The following is a 17271-nucleotide window of genomic DNA, read 5'->3' as shown; positions in this document are numbered from 1 at the left end:
AGGACAGGACAGGACAGGACAGGACAGGACAGGACAGGACATGATGAATCTGACCCCCACCCACCCCAGGCAGGCCTCCAAGGCTTCTTTACATTGAGGAGTCTTTCACACACACCACCAATGGTCTAGGTCAGGGGTAGGAACCCAGTGTCCTCCACATGTTTGGGACTAGAGCTCAGTCATCCCTGCCCTTTGGCTATACTGGCTGGGGATGATGGGAGATGTAGTCCAAAACAAGGGAAGCCAGATTCCAGCCGAACATCAGGAAAAACATCCTGACTGTTAGAGCAATACGACAATGGAACCAATTACCTAGGGAGGTAGTGGGCTCTCCCACACTGGAGGCGTTCAAGACGAGCCTGGACAGCCATCTGTCAGGGATGCTCTGACTTGGATTCCTGCATTGAGCAGGGGGTTGGACTTGATGGCCTTGTAGGCCCCTTCCAACCCTACTATTCTATGATTCTATGATTCTACATCTGGAAGGCACCAGTTTGCCTAGCTCTGGGTTAAGTGATTTCTGTCATTTGTGCCTTGGGCTGGTAAACCCTGCTGTCAGGGTGAGCAGGTAGCTTTCTGTAATTTGACTGTTGGCCTGTCTAGATCATATTGCCACACTGCTCTGGGTTCTGTTGGGCCTCAGAATTTCAGACAGAGTCCAGTTCTAGTTCCTAACACATAAGTGGAAATGTTGGACTCGGGGGGTTAAATTAGTACAATGTATAAATCTGAGCAAGCAAATTGGAGGTAGGATAATTGTTTGTCTTCAGAAAAGTTTCAGATCTCTATTTCATTTCCCACACACACACTCCCAATAACTTGTAAACATTGCTTGTTAGCTTTGTTTCATAATATTCTCCAAAACATGTAAGATACCATAATGATGGCTGTAGAGACCCTTATCCGAGTCTCTTTATAAGAAGCCTCCATTATATCTGCCTGGCTATGGCTGCTCTTCCCACCTTATCCGTACACCCACCACCAGTCAAGAATTCTTTACCATTTGATTCCCCAAGGGAAATGATTTCATAATCAGCCAGATGTACAGGAAAGAAAGTTTGCTCTGGTCAAGAATACAATACAGTCTCTGCTAATGTAATCAGACTAATCCAGCCGGTGGAACTAGCAGACACAATAATTAGAAGAACTGCCTTGTTGGATCAGAGGAAAGGGCCATTTCGTCCACTCCTTGAACTCAATAGCCAGTAAAATGTCTCTGGGAATTTCACAGGCAAAGGATGATTCATCTCCTTGTCCGCACTGTTACTGGGAGTTCGGGATTAGTATGTCTATGTTGGCAGCCAATTGATTCTTTAAGGCTTGAGCATAGTTCCTTTTTCAGCCTATAATGTAATTATTCAGTTGACATTCAGGCTTTTATTGTCTTCAGAATTACCTCATCTGCAAAGTCAACCAATCCCAGCCCACCAAAGCCATAAAATGATCACACCTCCATTCAGTATGAATTGCAGCTTCATGTTGTACACAGAAGGATCTTCTAGATCAACCTTTCACAAGCTGGTGCTCTCCAGATGTATTGGATTACAACTCTCACCATCCTTAGCCGTGCTGGCTGGGGTGATGGCCATTGCAGTCAACACATCTGAATGGCACCAAGTTGGGTAAGGCTGATCTAGTCTGCCTCTCTGTTCTGTGCATTTGATTATGGTATTCCTCCTTTTCTGGTGTTTGTACAGCCCTGAAAAATATTATGAGGGATTTTTAACAAATATTTCGAGATCGTGACAATCACCTGAAATGTACTTAGGTGGAAATGCTCCTAGTAAATTTGGAATCATCAGATATATAAAAATGGCTACCATAATTCTACTACAGTCTGCCTTACTTTATGTACTCTTTATCTTACCCTTAGAGCCTCGTGTGGCGCAGAGTGGTAGGCGGCAGTATTGCAACCGAAACTCTCCCCACGACCTGAGTTCGATCCCAGTGGAAGCCGGGTCTCGGGTAGCCGGCTCAGGTCGACTCAGCCCTCCATCCTTCCGAGGTCAGTAAAATGAGTACCCAGTTTGCTGGGGGAAAGGTAGTCACGACCGGGGAAGGCAATGGCAAACCACCCCGCTATAGTCTGCCATGAAAACGCCAGCGTAAGCAGCGTCCCTCTAGGGGTCAGTAATGACCCGGTGCTTGCACAGGAGGAACCTTTCCTTTCTAATCTTACCCTATCCTCTACACTCTAGAGGATAGAGTGTACAACCATGTTTGACAGGAGTTAGGGTGGCCAGGTGTCCTCTTTTACAGAGGACACTCCTCTATTTGATGGGCTGCCTGAGGTCCACCCTCTATTTGAAGGCATCCTCCGTCTGATGGGCTGCCCAGCCCAAGTCTGATTTGAAGATCATGACCCAGAAGAACTGTCGCCCATTAGCACTCAGCACCTGGACCGCAGGCTGACCAGGCAGGCAGGCAGGCACACAGTTCAACCGGTCACAGTCTTCCACACTATGGTGAGGTATACTGTACTTCTGTTTAAATTATAAGAAGCATATCTATATGCTTCTTATCTATATGTATATGTTTTCACCTATACATATATATTAGCATATGCAAATATTATGCAAATCACTCTCTTCTTTTTCAGTGATCCATTTCCTCTTTTGGGGGTTATTTAGAAGTGGCCACCCTAGTTATAAGCAGCAGTGGCCTATATGGCACTACACAATGTTATCAACTGAGACTGCAGGGTAATGGCTGCATGAGTGAGTGAGGGGGAGAGAGAGAGAGAGAGAGAGACTGATTGAGAGAGAGAGATTGATTGAGAGAGAGAGAGAGAGAGATGACCTCAGCTTCAAACAACAGCCAGAACAGCCAGAGTGGGAGAAACCAGTATGATTCAGGTCACCAACAGCAGAGGTGAGAGAACCAGGGCCCCTCATCAAAACAAAGCCTGACAGCCTAGAGCCTCACATCTCTGGGTCCTGAAAGCCCTTGTATCTGATCATCTTTGCTCTCCAGACCCTGGTTTTTGGTCTGTATTCTGCCTCTGCGTGAGTGTATCTATGCCTTCTTCCATCCTTACCTGCCCAGCTCTTGAGCACCATATTGGACTCTGTCTGCCTAGCTGGTTCTTAAACTAACTGGCCTTTCTACCTCCTGGCCATCCATGGGCTCCACCTCACCCATGGCCAGACAGGCTCTCTCTCTGCATTTCCTGACCTCCACCAGCAAGAGGTGAGCTAAGAGGGTAATGGACACCAAACATTGCCTGTGCAGAAGCCCTTATGCAGCCTTCCCCAAGCTGGTAGACTCCAGATATTTTGGATTTCAACTCCTATCAGCCCTAGCCAGCATAGCCAATGGTCAGGAATGCTGGTAATAGTCGTCCAAAACATCAGGAGGGCACCAAGTTGGGGAAGGCTGCTCTAAGTAGCCTGCATTGGCCAATGATGTCAGCAGCTCAACCCGGCAAGGTCGCTAGAGGCTCATGCATCAGCAAACAAAGAGCAGACATTCATTGGATTGTGCTGTTACACAGTTATACAATTGTATTACATTGAGCAATTTATTTAATGCCTATTTCTGGAAGCCCAAACAAACCCTTTGTGTGGGGCGGGGGCGGGGACACTCGGCATCTCACATTGTGGGGTCCACATTAACATTGACAAGTGGTGTACTTCAACCGCAGAAAAAAATGACATCGACACAAGGTGCAAATTAAAAGATGGGCAAGGGACTCAAAGGAGCATTCTGCCCTGGGCTTCCCAGAGTCCTTAAAAAGGTCTGAGCCCCAAATGCATACATTAGAGCAGGAAAAGAGGTTTCAAATCTGAATTTCTCAAGTTTCTGCTTTGCCAAAGTAAAAAATAGCACACCGTATAAAAGTTCAAGACACCATCAATTCTGGAATCCGGTCGCAAGTTTTATTCCAATACCCTAATATCCTTTAAGACAGACATGCTTTAAGACTTAGTTCTTCCAATGCATCTTGAAATCCCATAATGTATCAAGCTTGCATCCCTCTGGAGAGGTATCACAGCTGGATTAATATTGACTTTTAAACCTCCATCTTCTCATCTCAGGCAAAGGTAATGTTTCTCAAAGAAGGATGTGCTGGCTGTGTTTCTTTGTCTGTACAAATAAGGGGAAGTGAATTAACAAGCATATAGAAGTCTATAATGATGGCTTGCTGCAAGAGGTCCCTATGAACAGGCTAACCGAGTGGCCCAGACAGTCTCCCGACTTTTCCTTCTGGGTGAACCACACAGATGCACAAAGCCGAACACAGAGGTAAGTAAATCCACCATCCCAGCAGGTTCTGGGAAACTAATCATATTCCTGTGAGATGGCAGAGACGAACACCAGCAGTAGCTCTGTGTTTTGGGGAGTACTAAAACATATAGATTACACAAGGAGGCAGACATTCCTTCTCCTTTTGTTTACTCTAACACAGAGTAACATTTACTCTAACAAAGAAACATGCCTAATGAATGACTGAAATGCCATGGAAAGAGCAAGAAGGCCCGGGAACAAATCCAGGGACCCAAGAGATTGGGGGCCTCCTATGCTGGTGTACATTAGCCAGGCACTTGTCTATTTCTGTTTGAAGACTCCGTGTATTGGTATTCAGTGGCTCCCACTATTGTTCTACAGTGATGAACGAGCTGAAGGCATTGCCTCTGGAAAGCAAACTGGTTCTCAGCTGTGGGAGCTTGCAACACAGCAAAGCCATCCATCTACAGTTCCCAGAGCCAGACACCAAACAGACATCCCTCTCCATCATGAACCTTTTATGTAAAGTCAGTGGCTTAGAGACCAAAGTTGTCATAGAGGCAGGGCTGCGTTAACTCTTTGGCTAAAGCCAGAATGATGTAATACATTAAACCAGGGCTGTGGGGTTGGAATTCAGCTCAAGGGCCAAATTCCACTTCAGAGAGAATAGTTAAACTATGGAATTCGCTACCACAGGATGTAGTGATGGCCATCAATTTAGATGGCTTTAAAAGGGGGTTGGACAAATTCCTGGAGAAGGCTACCAATGGCTACTAGTCTAGATGGCTATGTGCTTCCTCCAGTACCAGAGGCACTGAGCCTATGTACACCAGTTGCTGGGGAACATGGGGGGGTGCTGTTGCACTCATGCCCTGCTTGTGGGTTTCCCATCGACAGCTGGTTGGCCACTGGGTGAACAGAATGCTGGACTAGATAGACCCTTGGTCTGCTCCAGCAGGGCTCTTCTTGTGAGAAGCTCTCAGGAGCCACATTCCAGTGGTGGGCGGGGCTGAAGGGAATGGGGCAGGGCCAAAAATATTAAAAACTACCAGCATGTTTTAGCTTAAAGTTCTTTGTGCCACTAACTAGGCTCTAGGAGAGGCATTTCAACCTTTTAGAACGGGGAAAAAACTGCACAAATGCTGGAAAACCACTAAACAGTCCGTGGTCAGGGAAAAGGGGGTGGGGAAAGGGGGTCGCTGCCAGTCAGTGTCAACAGTACTGGGCTAGATGGACCCAAGGTCTGACTCTGCATAAGGCAGCTTCCTATGATCTACAATTTCCTTGCCTTCCCAGCAGAGAAAGTGATGCAGGACTGAGGTGGGGTGATGCACTGAGTTTTAGGGAGGTTTGACTCTCAGCATAAAAAAAAAGCTGATTTTGGAGCAGGGCAAAAAAGCCCTCAAGAAACCCCCTACTTTAGTGGCATTTTACAATTTCTGTGCCTGTTCACAGCTCCGCTGTACCACTTGCCTTCCGCATCGTTTTTAGGTGTCTGTAGTGGACATGATGATGTCATAGTGCCACCTAGCCCATCAGATGTGGCTATATGATGACATCACTGAAGGAATGCAAAGGGGAGAAGAGAGCCCATCCATTTTGCAAAGGGGAGAAGAGAGCCCATCCATTTTGCACAAGCAATCTCTGTCTTGTGGCACTCCACAAGACAGAGTGCCACAAGAGCAGCACTCTTGTGCACTCCCACCAGAGCTGCATAGCAAAACTGTCACACACACACACCCAACAGTTCTCGTAACAGATAGCTATGCATCAGTAGTTGTTAATTATTGTTTTTGCTTTAAATGTTTTATTGCTCAATATATTACATTTATTAATTGCTGTAAGTCACCTTGTAAGTGTTTTACTCTAAACAGGGGATGGGCAACCATTTCTCTACCAAGGGCCACCTTCGCTTGTGGTTGATCTTGTTGGATAATAGGAACAACTCCGCATGTTTCCAGGCAATAGGGGGTGATAGAGAATATCCTGTAACTTGATCAGTTCCTATATCCTGCTCCCTCTCCTTCCTCATTCTCCTTCCTCATGCCTCTGCAACAAGTTCCATGCGGCCCTCTCCCTGAAGGAAGCAAGTAACCATATTGCATGCCTTCGCTCACTTACACTCACACACCCAACTTTAGGGGGTGCTTGTGGTTAAACAGTTTTAGATAGCCTTATGTGACAATGTGCATAAAAGCACTAATAAAGTAAGTTGATTTGAATTTCATTTAAACTGGCTCTAGCCTGGGTTTATTGCCGCCAGTACTAAATGCTGTGTTGCCATGCTTTCTCTGTATAAAGCAACTCGGCTGTAAATCACACCAGACTTTCCAACAAATCTTTCAGGGGGTGCATGTTGGTGGTGTGCAGAGCTCAAGCCAGCAGTGGGCCGGGCCAGAGCCAAAAGTGGGGGAGTCACCCCTTTTCTCCTTCTCTTTAAGCCACTCTCTTTCTCTTTCAGCCACCCCCTTTTTCTCTCCCTCTTCCTTCCTTCCCATGTAGCAAGCTGTCAAAGAAGGGAGAGATTGCTCTTCAGAAGTCTGAACTGATCACATGCAGAGGACTTTTGAAATTAGGCTAAGGCTCACTTGTGCCCCAAGGGCCATAGGTTGCCCACAACTGCTCTAAAAAGGTGGGATATAAATACATTAAATAAAATCAATTGAGTCTATGGAATTATTTTACAAATGCTCCCACATACTTAAATTAAAACTACCTGCAGATAGAAAATTAGTGCATCTGGGAGAAGATTAGCTTCAACCTTTCTCCCCCACAAGTGATGGTCAAACTCCTCTTGTCGTGAATCAAAACTAGATCACAAATGTAATTTGATAATTATACACACACACACACACACACTCCAAATTGGTTCGTTTACGTATATGTGTTCAGTGCTTCTTTTCTTTCTACATATATCATGCATCATGATGCCTTGCACAAGGGTTAGTTTTCAAATTCATTGGATTGTCAAATTAATGTTTAAATTGGCTGGTTAATTTGTTGGTCCAGCGGCAAGTCCCCACCCCAAGAAATGGTAGAAGATGTAAGTTTTGGTTTTCTCAACAGCTAGACTCATGATTTGCTTTCATGATTTGATTTATATGATGCATCTCCTACCTTTGGAGAGTACATTAGTTTTTTCTGATTTGGAAAATCTTTATTCAAGTTGCTTGCAGAGCCATGGCTAAAGAGCTAGTGTATTGTCCTGTATTGTCCTTTAAATTGCACACCTATTTTAAAAAGTGTTCAAGTCAGTTTCAGCAATCAAGAAACATGTGCCAACTGCCAACACAGCAGCTACCTTTTTGAGCACCCTGCCTGACGAATGCAGACTGTGAGGGTAAAAAATAGGCATGTACATTCATTATATTCTCAATTTAAATTATGAGCAAAAGACCATTTTCAGGGGCAAGGGAGCTTTTGTCGAATTTCATTGCGATTTGCTGGGTAAATTTGCTGGGCAAAACATGAGTTGAGTACATTTGCATCATGAGCCCAATATTATCAAACATTGAAATCATCATATTCCTGACATTCTAGTTTTCCATAGGCAGGGAGAAACATATGACCACCACATTCCAATGCAGACTGGATTAGTACAGTCCCAAGAACTCTGCATCACATGATGTAGCTGAATACATACGTTGGCCCTTGCACAGAAGCACAATAAATGTGCTGAAAGGCAACAATTAACAGTTCACCCTTCCCTTAACATACCGATTCGATTCACTCCTACTAATTTGCATATTGCAAACTAGAAGATGATTCACCTAAGTCCTATTGATTGCATTGGGTCTCCTCCAAGCATGACTAAGTCTAAATCCAACCCAGCATCTGCACCATCCCACATATGTGTATATCCTCAAAATGGGATGTGCCATAGCTCAGTGATAGAGCACACGCCCTGCATGCAGAAGGTGCCAGGTTCAATCCCCGGCATCTCCAGGTAGGGCCAGGAAAGAGTCCTGCCTGAAACCCTGGAGAGCTGCTGCCAGTCAGTGTCAACAATACTGAGCTAGAAGAACCAATGGTTTGACTCAGTATAAGACAGTTTCCTATGTACTATCAGAATTGCCATGCCACTGACTGTTTTGCCAATTGTTTTGTCAATAGGTAATGGTTCTTTTTGGATATTCAGAGGCAATGAACACACCGATAGGTGAAGGAAATAAGTTTATTTCAGTAAAATAGGCTAATAAAGCAAGAAAAAGCAAAACAATTATATAAAGCATATGTTCCTTCAGTCACTGGGAACCCTGTACTCTTATCTTAAGATCAGCAAATTAAATAAGAGCAGTGACAAACAGCTCCAATGCCCTGGCTCGTAATACCTGTCCGACTCGGTCCATGGTGAGGTTCTGAATTGGGAGTGTCCCAGGGATTCATATCCCCATGATCCCTCCTATTGTGGGCATAGTCCAACACACCAGACTGGAAGGTCACCAGCCTTCGAATGGGCAGGCCGCCAGCCCAGAAGGTAACATTCTTCTCAGTCATTCTAAGCAACAAGCGGCTAACCTTGAGATTCTGCCAGAAGTTTACATGTATTCTTTTGAATGAAGCGTCAACAAGTGATTCTTTAGGAACTAATGAAAATGTTATTTACTCCATAAATAGGCCCAAACAGCACTCTAGACAGAGGCAGGAAAACTGATGCACCACTAACTCCTCAAAATACAATGGTCTTCTGTGTTCCCAATACACTGACATGCCACTGTCAAAATCGTACTGTTTCTATCTCTCTAAAATCCTTGTCATTGTATGATCTGCAACTACCCACACAGCACCATATGCCACAACCAAATGTCTTTATCATCTATTTTAAAAAATCATACCTTTGTTATCAATCAGTCATTTTGTTATACTGATCAGTTGCCAAGTGTTTTCAGTACTGCTGAGTCAAAATCCTGCAGTAGCAATACAATATAGTCAGTACAATATAAACCTAAGTCAAAACTTTGCTTGTATTTACTAAATCAGGTGTGGGCAGAAAGTAGATCTCCTGATGTTTTGGACTTCAACTCCCAGCATTCCTGGCTATGGGTCATGCTGGCAGGGGCTTCTGGGAACTGGCCCGAAATATTTGGAGAGCTACATTCTGCCCACTCTTGCACTAAATTATGATTTCAAGGAGATGGTCCTGTCTGTGGAGGCGGCTGGCTCTGATGTCAGTGAGGCTATGAATCCACTCCAGGTTTCAGTCAGAGCCAGTCAGCACTCTAAAGGAGCTATCCAAGGTGCTTCCATACCTTGGATAGCTCCTTTAGAGTTCTGACTGGTTCTGACTGAAACCTGGAATGGATGGGAGTTGGACTCGATGGCCTTGGAGGCCCCTTCCAACCCTACTATTCTATGATTTACCACCCCACTGACATCAGAGCCATCAGCCTCCACTGGTTCCTGTAATCATTGCAAAGATCCATTTACAGCCTCTTTTGAAATCTTGCTAAACTCCTGGGCCTCCATAACCTAGATGGGCAGGGAATCCCTAAAAGGAAAGCTGTTATTACTGTACTTCAAGTACACATTAACTGATCCACATAAATATTTGTAAGACAGCACAGTTATAATTTCTTTGAATGTTCCATCCACATCTTTTTCTTGTCCAAGTGGGACTGTTACCTCATGACAATGCTTAATTCTGCTAAGTTAAAACCCTTTTAAGCTCTAAGCTTATAAAGCTTTCTCATAAAGAGACCATCTTGTGCCCATATGTATGTCACCAGAATTTTGGTCAGAATCAGTTTTATAACAGAGGTCATAAGTGAGCAAAGGTTGAAGCATGAACACATTGGCTCTGCCCACTAATCAGGAATGGCCCAAAATATTTTGCTGCCTGAGGCTGAGCATCAAATGCCCCCACCCCAAGCCAAGGTACATAGTATCTAAAGCCCGTCATGTTATTTTGACACCCGCAGTCGAAATCCCACAAATACCTCTTCCCCTCCTTGGCAATACAAATATAATCATAATAAATTAAATAACCTACCCTAACTTGCTGGCAAAGAGCATGCATGGAGCCTGCCACAGCTGTATTATGTCATGAGTGGAACCAGGAAAGGAAGGTGAAAGAAAGGGAAGGAATTCTGAGAGCCAAGGAGGAAGTTCTTGGCCCTCAGAAGACTGTGAACTAGATGAGTGCCAAGAGGGGAAAGTATGCAGCAATTCTCTCCCCCTAATTCAGGCACAAAAGGGGGAAGAAGCTTCCAAGGCCCTTCAGGTGCCAAGGAAGGAAACTATGGGGTGATTCTCTCCTCCTAATTCAGATGCAAAAGGGGGAAGAAGCTTCCAAGGCCCTTCAGGTGCCAAGGAGGGAAACTATGGGGTGATTCTCTCCTCCTAATTCAGATGCAAAAGGGGGAAGAAGCTTCTAAGGCCCTTCAGGTGGACCAGTGGAAGGCCACATTGGTTAAAAGATTACCACCGTGTTATAGATTTGTCAGTAGTGAGAAATGTTATTCTCCATATTGACAATATGCAGATATGACTGTACGCTCCAACATTTGTTGATGAAAAATAAGCACACATATTTAAATATCACATGAGAATCCAAGCTTTTTATAGGAACATGGGTAGCAAGCCTCATGAATTAAAGTGCTGTATGTCAGGTCTGATAGCCTTACAAACAAAATGTTTTGGAACCTGAACTTCAAAATATACATTTCTCTATCACCTAGCAAACACTGCAAGTACTGCAAATCTGTATATTTATCAGTGTGGTGCATAACATATAGCTCCCATTTACTAGAAATGTCAAAATTCAGTATGGATTAGCCAAGTTAGTAGGTCATCAGCCAAACAAGAAAGCTGCCATTCATTCAGCAAAAACCAAACACACTTACAATACAACTCTATAATTGCTTACTCCAAAGTAAAGCTCAGTTCAATGGGACTTACTGCCAGGTAAGTGAGTATAAGATTGCAGTCTCAGAGGATGTGATCTGATATTAGATATAAATTCACTTCCTGCCAGCATTTGTTGAGGAAACAGACGCTGTGCTTATAATATGCAAATTATCGGTAATGTCAAATGGACTCTAAAATTTCCTATATCCAGTCAAAGAGGCTCAGGCTTTAGGGAGAAAATATCAGCCACTACAACAAATGCCTTGGATTTGCCCCAGCTCCAAACATTTTGGTCCAACACCATATATCTCTACAGATTTCCTTAGGCAAGCATATATTTAAAACAAAACAAAACAAACACCCAACCGCAGCCGATGTATGTGCGTGCCCCAAAGACACAAAGAGAGGTCCTTGTTCAGAATGCTAGCGGCAGCAACAAGGAAGTCTGTGTCACCAAGTCTGGTTTTCAAGAGAAAACTGCAATTATAAAGTGGGTAAATACAGAGAAATGTGCAAGAAGAAACTGGAGCTCAGACCACAAATGTGCCGTGCAGCCCAATTCTGTGCATGCTTACTCAGAAGTAAGCTTCGCTGAGTTTGATGGGACTTTCTCCCAAGTCAGTGTGCATAGGAGCAGTGCTGGCTCCAGGTTTTTGAAGACCCTTGGGCAAGATCCCTCCATGGGCCCCCTTCTTCAGTGACTCTCCCTTCTCACCACCACCATTGTCACCAGGTGCTATTGCTCCTCATCCTCTTTCTCCTCATTGCTTGACAGGCAGAGAGCCAGAGATGCAAGCAGGCAGTGGCATTTTTCTTTGGAGCAGGAGGATGTGGACAAGATGCTTGCATCTGTACAACCCACCTGTACACCTGAAATCTTGAGTCCTTGTCCCTTTAAGGCAGCCATAGACACAACTTTAAATATGCGGAAGTAACCCAGAGCAGCGATTGTGCACACAATTGAAAATCGGTAAGGGGATGGAAGGCCTCAGGATGCTTCTCAGGAAGTGGCTGAGCTGTCCTTTAGCTCCCGCAGCACAGGTCATGTGGGCGGGTATGTCCGCCCAAAGGAACCAGGCGGAGGTGAGTCTGTCCATCCCTACTGATATACAGGGCAATCTACATTACAACTTTAAACTGGTTTCAAACCTGTTTTTAGCGATTGTTGTTATTCAGTCGTTAAATCATGTCTGACTCTTCGTGACCCCATGGACCATAACATGCCAGGCCTTCCTGTCCTCCGCTCTCTCCCAGAGTGTGCTCAGGTTCATATTCATTGCATCGGTGATGCTATCTAGCCATCTCATCCTCTGCTGTCCCCTTCTTCTTTTGCCTTCAGTCTTTCCCAGCATCGGGGTCTTTTCCAGGGAGTTTTCACATTAGGTGGCCAAAATATTTGAGCTTCAGCTTCAGTATCTGTCCTTCCAATGAGCACTCAGGGTTGATTTCCTTTAGAATGGACTCATTTGACCTCCTTGCAGTCCAGGGGACTTGTAAGAGTCTTCTCCAGCACCACAGTTCGAAGGCATCAATTCTTCAGTGCTCAGCCTTCCTTATAGTCCAGCTCTCACAGCCATACATTACTACTGGGAAAACCATAGCTTTGATTATACAGACCTTTGTTGGCAAGGTGATGTCTCTGCTTCTTACTATGCTGTCTAGGTTTGCCATAGCTTTCCTCCCAAGGAGCAAGCGTCTTTTCATTTCGTGGCTACAGTCACCGTCTGCAGTGATCTTGGAGCCCAAGAAAATAAAATCTGTCACTGCTTCCATTTCTTCCCCTTCTATATGCCAGGAAGTGATGGGGCCAGATGCCATGATCTTAGTTTTTTTAATGTTGAGTTTCAAACCAGCTTTTGCACTCTTCACTTTCACCCTCAACAAGAGGCTCTTGAGATCCTCTTTGCTTTCTGCCATTAGGGTGGTATCATCTGCATATCGGAGGTTGTTGATAATTCTCCCAGCAATCTTAATTCCAACCTGTGATTCATCCAATCCAGTGTTTCTCATGATGCACTCTGCATATAAGTTAAATAAGCAGGGCGACAATATGCAGCCTTGTCGTACTCCTTTCCCAATTTTGAACCAATCGGTTTTTCCATGTCTGGTTCTTACTGTTGCTTCTTGACCCTCATACAGATTTCTTAGGAGAGAGACAGGTAAGGTGGTCTGGTACTCCCATCTCTTGAAGAATTTGCCACAGTTTGTTGTGATCCACACAATCAAAGGCTTTAGCGTAGTCAATGGAGCAGAAATAGACGTTTTCCTGGAATTCTCTTGCTTTCTCCATGATCCAGCGAATGTTGGCAATTTGATCTCTAGTTCATCTTCCGCTTCAAAATCCAGCTTGTACTTCTGATAGTTCTCGCTTCACATACTGCTGAAGCCTAGCTTGTAGGATTTTGAGTATAACCTTGCTGGCATGAAATGAGCGCAATTGTACGGTAGTTTGAACACCCTTTGGCATTGCCCTTCTTTGGAACTGGAATGTAAACTGACCTTTTCCAGTCTTGTGGCCACTGTTGAGTGTTCCAAATTTGTTGGCATACTGAGTGCAGCACTTTAGCAGCAGCATCTTTTAGGATTTTAAATAGCTCAGCTGGAATACTCTCATCTCCGCCAGCTTTGTTGTTAGTAATGCTTCCTAAGGCCCACTTGACTTCACTCTCTAGGATGTCCGGCTCAAGTTCAGTGACCGCACTATCATGGCTATCAGGGACATTAAGATCTTTCCTGTATAGTTCTTCTGTGTATTCTTTCCACCTCTTCTTAATCTCATCTGCTTCTGTTAGGTCCCTGCCTTCTTTGTCCTTTATCATGCCAGTCTTTGCACAAAACGTTTCCTTGAGATCTCCGATTTGCTTGAAAAGATCTCTAGACTTTCCCATTCTATTGTTTTCCTCGATTTCTTTGCATTGTTCATTTAAGAAGGCCTTCTTGTCTCTCCTTGCTATTCTCTGGAACTCTGCATTCAGTTGGATATATGAACTGAATACCCTTTCTCCCTTGCTTTTTGCTTCCCTTCTTTCCTCAGCTACTTGTAAAGCCTCATCAGACAGTCACTTGGCTTTCTTGCATTTCTTTTTCTTTGGGATGGATTTCGTTGCTGCCTCCTGAACAATGTTACGGACCTCTGTCCATAGTTCTTCAGGCACTTTGTCTATCAGGTCTAATCCCTTAAATCTATTCCTCACCTCCACTGTATATTCATAAGGGATATGATTTAGATCATACCTGAATGGTTTAGTGGTTTTCCCTACATTCTTCAATTTATGCCGAAATTTTGCAAGAAGCAGCTCATGATCTGAGCCACAGTCAGCTCCAGGTCTTGTTTTTACTGACTGTATAGAGCTTCTTCATCTTTGGCTGCAAAGGACATAATCAATCTGATTTCGATATTGACCATCTGGTGATGTCCATGTGTAGAGTCGCCTCTTGTGCTGTCGGAAAAGAGTGTTTGCTATGATCAGCGTGTTCTCTTGGCAAAACTCTATTAGCCTTTGTCCTGCTTCATTTTGTACACCAAGGCCATGTTTGCCTGTTATCCCAGTTATTTCTTGACTTCCTACTTTAGCATTCCAATCCCCTATGATGAAGAGGACATCTTTTTTTGGTGTTAGTTCTAGAAGGTGTTGTAGGTCTTCATAGAACCGATCAACCTCAGCTTCTTCGGCCTCAGTGGTTGGGGCATAGACTTGAATTACTGTGATGTTGAATGGTTTGCCTTGGATTCGTACTGAGATCATTCTATCATTTTTGAGATTGTACCCCAGTACTGCTTTTCCCACCCTTTTATTGACTATGAGCGCTACTCCATTTCCTCTAAGGGATTCTTGCCCACAGTAGTAGATATAATGGTCACCTGAATTAAATTCGCCCATGCTTGTCCATTTTAGTTTGCTGATTCCCAAGATGTTGATGTTCAATCTTGCCATCTCATGTTTGACCACCTGCAGCTTACCTTGATTCATTGATCTGACATTCCAGGTTCCTAAACAATATTGTTCTTTACAGCATCAGATTTTCTTTTCACCACCAGTCACATCCACAGCTGAGTGTCCTTTTGGCTTTGGCCCAGCCGCTTCACTCTTTCTGGAGCTACTTGGAATTTTAGCAATTATGGCTACCAAATACAGGAATTCTGGGAATTGTAGCTCTAGGACGAGGGGCCGCATGGGCAGGGGACAGGGGCCTCTAGCAAAGAATTCTCAGTACCCTCATGAAACTGCAGGATCCCTTTAGATAAACCGTTTGGAAACCAGTTTAAAGTTGTAATGTAGATTGCCCCCTAGTCCCTAAATAACTTGGGACCAGGATATCTAGCAGACTGCCTTCCCCTACATGGACCCAGGCAGCCTTTAAGATCTCCAGAGGAGGCCTTACTGGTTGTTCAGCATCCAACAGAATGTCACCACATCATATCTCTAAGGCAAGCCTTCTCGGTGGCGGTGCCCACCCCCTGGAAAACACTCCCCCTTGCAGTTCGGGAGGCAGAAAATGTAGCATGTTTCAAACACCTCCTGAAACTGCACTTGTTTCTCCAGTCTTTCTCTGGCTTGTTATTAATTGCAACAAACATCTGGTGCTCCATCTTATTGTTCCTTGTATTGTTTTGCATTGTTATGGGAGTTGAAATTGTTTTTAACAGTGTACTTTAAATGTGATTTTTAATATTTATATGTTGACTGCTAAGAGATTTCATTACTTTAAGTGTATGTAAGTATTAGTAATATAGAAATAAATAAATACTGCTCTGCCTTTTCTCCAACACTGTCATTGTCTGTGCCAGAATGTGGGGGAGGTGAAAGTGCAGGTTGTGATAGGGATGTCTCTCATGGGGGACATCTTTTTTGGCTCGATGGAGTTCCACGGCATGTACAGTTCACTTGTGCCTGTGAGCCGAGCTGTAGGCTGTCCCCCAAACTCCGAGAACATTTTTGTTTTTGGTTTTTTTTTGGAAGGTTCTGCAATTTGTGCAAATTTCTGAGCAATTTTCACAAATTATGGCCAAATTTACATTAATTTGGCTGTAATTTGCATAATGTGTACAGATTTGTCAGTAATTTGTGCATATTCGGCCGTAATTTGTACATATTCGGCCATAATTTGTGCCATTTGTGCAAATCTTACCATACTTTCTGCAAATTGCTCAGAAATTTGCACCAATTGCAGAACCATCCTCCCCGAAAATGTGAAAAATTCCCAGAAAATCCACGAACTGGCCCAACTCCCTACAGATCGAGTCGGGTGCCACAGCAGGAACTGAACAGAAGTCCAGGGGGCTGAGCCTAGGAAAGCTCTTCAAACTCCACCCTGAAACAGATTTCCCTGACAACCCTAGGTTGCAATGGTGAAGAGGAGAAGCATCTTCAGGGGACTCTTCTCTGTGGACCCCTGCTGGATTGTGGAGCCTGACCAGGTGCCCAAAACCTTGCCTGCCCTTGACAACGGCCATGCATGGGACTGTGCCATGTGCCCTTCTGAGCTGCTGTGTGCCTAGATCATGTCCAAGGATAATAAAAAGGTATCCAGTTTTTTCTAGAGATGATGAGACACAACAGTAAGCAGCCCATGGGCTGCTCAAGACACAAGCCATTTCTAGATGCACCAATCATTAAAAATTCCTCAAAGAACCATTACTGATTTATGCATTTAGGGATTTCAGAGAAATCCATTTGTGGGGTGAAGTTCAATGAATTTTCCTAGGCTCGGCCCCCTGAACTTCATTTTGGTTCCCACTAAGGTGCCTGACCTGATATACAGAGTAAGGACAGTTTGTGGATTTTCCGGGAATTGTGCACATTTGGGGGGGGGGGGAGTTCTGCAATTTGCAGAAATTTTAGAGCAAGCTGCACAAATTTCTGAGCAATTTGCACAAATTACAGCTGAATTTGTGTACTTTACAGTTGGATTTGCTTAATTTGTGCAATTTTGACCAAAATTTGTGCAAATTGAGCCGCAATTTGCACAGATTACTTAGAAATGTGTGCAAATTGTAGAACCTTCCCCCCAAAATGTGCAAAAAGCTCCCAGAGTTTGGGGAACAGCTCATAGATTGGCTCACAGTTGCAAAGTGAGTCATGCAAAGTGAGTCGCGGGTCTGTTCCAATTGTAAGAGGGGGTCTGATTTTAAGAACAAAAGGGGTACATCAGAACTGGAACCTCTCCACACCAATAAGGGTGGCCATGTGTATTCTT

Source organism: Heloderma suspectum, chromosome 2 (genome assembly GCF_057233095.1).
Source record: "Heloderma suspectum isolate Gila_16-S chromosome 2, 16-S_ref, whole genome shotgun sequence".
NCBI lineage: Eukaryota > Metazoa > Chordata > Lepidosauria > Squamata > Helodermatidae > Heloderma > Heloderma suspectum.
The sequence above is the reverse complement of the archived record's forward strand: the minus strand, read 5'-3'. Positions refer to the sequence as shown.